We start from the raw sequence: 5529 nt of genomic DNA on the forward strand, positions 1-5529 counted from the left end.
CTCTTTATGGAAAATCCAAGCTTTCTCTATGTAATTCAACATACTTTGATTTTGAAACAAAGGAAGATGTTTTTGGAGGAAAAAGTTCTCTTCTTTGAAAATATTTTTTCTTATACATTTGCTGTCTGAGTTTTAACAAATATTCACTAATTTGCACCTTGTGTTAAAGCCAAAATGAATTTTGATTTGTTTCAAGTATCTTGATAAATCCTATAAACCTATTTTTACTTGTCATAACCAAAAAAGTAGAAACTTAAAGGAAGTCAGATCTGTTCTTAGCTCAGTTCCAGATTGGCACAATTCATTATTTCTTGGTTAAAGAAACCATGAAGGCACATTTTAAAGTTATTTAAAAGAAAGAAAGAAAACAGATTTGTTTTTATTTCAGTCTTCCTGTAGATGAAGTAGACTTGAATCAAAAAGGGATTTTACTTGAAACCTTGTGTTCCAGGACAAGAAATAAAGCTAACAAGGTGTCCCCTGCTAAAAACCAGAGAGGTAACATACAGACTTTCTTTAAAGACAAAGAAAAGGGAATTAAAAAAAAATCTTATCTGTTTTGTTATGTCCTTTTCTTAAACTAAATAAAGCTAAGTTAAAGATGGGTTTCATTTCCTCTTTGAAACTGTACATGATGAACAAGAGATGCATACTACACAGCATGTGTTTCAAATGGCATGCTGTAAACTAATCCAAGCCAGAAAGATTGAGACAAAAAGAATAATCACGCTTGCATTGAAACCTTCTCTCTGCATGACTGACCAAAATCATGAATAGTGTTTCTTTCTTTGGAGGGAAAAAGATCCAAACATCTTCAGGCTCTGATACTAATAGTGACTCTCTGAAATTGCAAAGAGAGTATAACATAAAGAAAACAAACATGTCAGAGAAGGAAGATGCACTGAACCTGGTGAGGCAGGAAAGCAAGTAAATAGGGAAGGACAAGCTGAGTCTCAGAAACAGTGTCCTCTTCCAAACAATGAAGAATGAACCCAAAGAAATGATGGCTTCAGGAATCCAAAGAAATGACAGTGAGAGGCAATCCCACGTGCAACTGGTGCATACTGAGAGAAAAACTGGGAAGTAAATCCAAGAGATTCCAACATGTTTTATTCATAATTTAGGTAGCATGAGAATGAGGTGGACATCTGTGATAAAGCTGCAAAAATTGAAGAGAAAAACACTTGATAGCTTTAAGAATGAAATTAACCTCTATATGTAATTGCTCACAATATACACGTCCTGATAAATACCTAATAATGTGTTGCATATTATGAATTCCTCCAGTATTGTTATTCCAGTTTTATAGCAATTTTTAAAATTTATTTGATGTCATTTAGAGTTCTTACTATATCTCCCCCCCAAAAAGTACATTTACAATTAGCCTTAGAAGCAAAGAAATAAGTGTAGATAGAACACTTCACTTTCCGAGAATTAACATCTATACAGTTTAGATACTCTAAGGCCTTTTGATAAGAATAGAAAAACTATTACTAAAATAAGACATTATACTCAGGAAGTGTTAGCATGGGCAATGCTTATTCATTTCATGAACACCTACATAAATGTCTTAATTCTCTTCTATTGTTTTTCCCAATTCCCTCCCTTACACATACCAAAAATATTTTGAGGCTAAATCTTTCCACCTTGAAGCCAAAGGTTCTCTCTTTGAATGCTGATTTTGAAAGATAAATCTTATCTAACATGCCTCATTTACAAAGATGTGTTCATTTGCAGACACACACACCCATCTGCAAATAAGCAAATTTGAACTAACTACTTCTAATTCTGTGGACTCCTTAGAGTCTATGTGAGGTAATGTTAACTTAAAAATCTATATTGAAAAGATATCTTAAATAGTTCATAAAAAGTTGGAGACATTTATTTGTAAATCAGAACTTCTCAAATGCTCCATAATGTTTTAAACTTATCTATGTAACATGTGTGTGTAAATATACACATCTATTATAGCCAATGTTCAATGACTGATTAATGGCTAATATTAACTAAAGAGACTGGTTAATGTTCAGTGTAATCTGAAACTCATAAAATAACTCCTTCCCTTTGATGTAAAAACCAGTCCAATTTATAGGATCAGTCATAAAAAGTACAACCGTAAAAATTCTCTAGGGATGTTTTTCTGTTGGTTCAGTTTCTATTAAATATAAGACAGCCATCTAGCAATTGTTGGAATTTAACCTGGGCTGAATATTAGCTGTGATGTTTTCTGTAAAAAAATACTGTATTAGTACATATATCTGCTACACACACACACACACACGAAGCAGGGTGATATAATGAAAAAAATCACTGAAACAGAAGGAAAAAGTTACTAAATTCTCTGCTACAATCTGACTCCATTTTAAGTGTGACTTGGGGAAATCATTTAACCTCTCTGAGACTTCTTATTTGGGAAAGGAGAAGGATGGACTACATTATTTCACTAAAGTTCCTTCCTGTTTTAATATTTTTGTTATTTTCTGATTCTATATTCATATAAGATTATTAATAATTAATTTGAGTTCATTAAATGAGTTGTGAATCCAGGAGAGAACTTGGCGTGAATAAACAGAACGAAAAAAACCAAACCCAGTGCCGTGGAGTCGATTCCGACTCAGAGCAACCCTATAGGACAGAGTAGAACTGCCCCGTAGAGTTTCCAGGAAGCGCCTGGTGGGTTCAAACTACCGATCCTTTGATTAGCAGCGGTAGCACTTAACCACTACACCACCAGGATTTCCTTGGCATGAATAGAGAGCTCCAACTGATAAACTAATTTAGGAATTTGTGGGATGGTGAGGGAAAAGATAGGGAAGTTCCAGAGGCACCTCAGTGCAGCATTCCCAAAATGAAATTCACTATCTTCTGCCTACTCGGTATTGCCTCTCTCCAGTCTATTATCCCATATGGTTTTTAAAGTACCTTTATAAAATACAAAACAAATCATGTCACTCCATGTTTAAACATACAGTACAATCTGTGAAAGCCGAACTTGTGTAAGGCAGAAACCTGTCAGAGAAGAAAAACTCAAATATTTTCCACCAAAAAAAAAATGATAGGAAAGTGGTAAGACTGCACCCTGTCAAAGGTGGTAAACTTTCCAGACCCGGAAAAACAAGGCAGTCCTATTGAACTCTGGCTCTCACAGGTTTCACTTTAGCTTACTATGGCTGTCAGGGTAAAGCCCAAACTTATTAGCATAGAATACAAGTCTCCACTCACCTCTCCAGCCCCAAATCCCACCAGCCCTGGTGGCGCAGTGGTTGAGAGTTCAGCTGCTAACCAAAAGCTCGGCAGTTCGGATTCATCAGCCCCTCCTTGGAAACCCTATGGGGCAGTTCTACTCTGTCCTATAGGGCCGCTATCTACTGGAGAGCAACCGTACAGGTAATATAGAAAGGCCATTGCTGTGGAGTCGATTCCGACTCATAGTGACCCTATAGGACAGAGTAGAACTGCCCCACAGGGTTTTGAAGGAGTGGATGGTGGATTCGAACTGCCAACCTTTTGGTTGGCAGCCACCTCTTAACCACTGTGCCACTACAGTGGTGTTAAATTACTTGCCTAAAAAACACCTCTCTCTCTTTCATGCCTTTGTGTAACATGTAGCAGACCCAGGGAGAAATAAGGCTCACTACTACAGAATTATTCTGTAAGGGAGGCTGCTTACCTGATTTTAACCCAAGCCATAATATTTTCAATTATTTCATATGCATGTGAAAGCTGGACAATGAATTAGGAAGACTGAAGAAGAATTGTTGCCTTTGAATTATGGTGTTGGCTAAGAATATAGAATATACCATGGACTGCCAGAAGAACAAACAAGTCTGTCTTGCAAGAAGTACAGCCAGAGTGCTCCTTGGAAGGGAAGATGGCGAGACTTGGTCTCACTTACTTCGGGCATGTTATCAGGAGGGACCAGTCCCTAGAGAAGGACATCATGCTTGGTAAGGTAGAGGGTTAGTGAAAAAGAGGAAGACCCTCGATAAGATGGGTTGACACGGTGGCTAAAATGATGGGCTCAAACACAGCAATAATAGGATTGTGAGGATGGTGCAGAACTGTACAGTGTATCATTCTGTTTTACATAGGGTTGCAATGAGTCGGAACCAACTTGAGGGCACCACAACAACAATGACTGGTAACACTGAGCATCTTTTCATGTGCTTATTGCTCATTTGTATTTCTTCTTTAGTGAAATGTCTATTCAAGTTCTTTGCCGATTTTTAATTGGGCTATTTGTCTTTTTGTTGTTGTGTTGTAGGAGTTCTTTATATATTCTGGGTATTAAACCCTTATCAGATATATGGTTCCCAAATATTTTATTCTGTAGGCTGTCTCTTCACTTTGTAGATAAAATCCTTTAATGAATAAAACCTTTAATTTTGATGAAGTTGCATTTACTTACCTTTTGTTGCTTGTACTCTTGATATCATATTTAAGAATCCATTGTTGAATATTAGGTCCAAATGCATCACTCCTATTTTCTTGTAGGAGTTTTATGGTTTTAGCTTTACATTCAGGCCCCTGATCCATTTTGTGTCAACTTTCTTATATGGTGTCAGGTATGGGTTCATCTTCATTTTTTTGCATGGGGAGATTCAGTTGTTTCAGCACCGTTTATTTGAAGAGACTATGCTTTCCCCTACTGAATGTACTTAGCAAGCTTGCCAGCTTTCTTTGTCACATCTACGATGAGAATGAACACCATTCTCAGCAATCAGACTGTCAACATTCCAGAAAATGTCGACATCACTCTGAAGGGATGCACGGCTATTATTGTGAAGGGCCCCAGAAGAAACTTGTGGAGGGGCTTCAATCAGATCAATGTAGAACTCAGCCACCTTGCAAAGAAAAAGAAGAGGCTTTAAGTCGTCAAAAGGTGGGGAAATAGAAAGGAACTGGCTACAGTTTGCACTATCTGTGGTCATGTACAAAACATAATCAAGGGTGTTACACTGGGCTTTTGTTTCAAGATGAGGTCTAAGTATGCTCACTTCCCCATCAACATTGTTCTTCAGAAGAGGAGTCGCTTGTTGAAATCTAAAACTTCTTGGGTGAAAAATACATTCATAAGTTTTGGATGAGGCCAGATGTTGCTTATTCAGTATCTCAAGCCCAGAAAAATGAGTTAAGTATTGAAGGAAACGATATTGAACTTATATCAGACTGAACTGCTTTAATTCAGCAAGTCAGGATAGTTAGAAACAACGATGCATAAAAATTTTTAGATGGTCTCTATATCTCTGAAAAAGGAACAGTTCAACAGGCTAATGAATAAGATCTAAAAGTTGTCCAGCTACAGAAACGAGGCCAGATGAATCCTAAGGCTTAGGGGAGATATTTTTGAGACTCAATAAAATTCGTCTATTAAAAAAAAAATCAATTGGCCGTAGATGTATGGGTTTGCTTCTGGAATCTCAATTCTACTTCATTGGTCTATGTGTCTATTAAAAACAAGGCTCTAGGAATTGATTGAATACCAGTTGAGATGTTTCAATGAATGGATGCAGCGCTAGAAGCACTCAC

The 5529-nt window shown here is 37.0% G+C and overlaps 1 pseudogene; it reads left to right on the top strand.

Annotated features, from left to right (window-relative positions):
- The first annotated feature begins 3786 nt into the window (after positions 1 to 3786).
- On the top strand, positions 3787 to 5281 carry LOC111747656 (large ribosomal subunit protein uL6-like; annotated as a pseudogene).
- Positions 5282 to 5529: the final 248 nt, after the last annotated feature.

Source organism: Loxodonta africana, chromosome X, assembly GCF_030014295.1.
Source record: "Loxodonta africana isolate mLoxAfr1 chromosome X, mLoxAfr1.hap2, whole genome shotgun sequence".
NCBI lineage: Eukaryota > Metazoa > Chordata > Mammalia > Proboscidea > Elephantidae > Loxodonta > Loxodonta africana.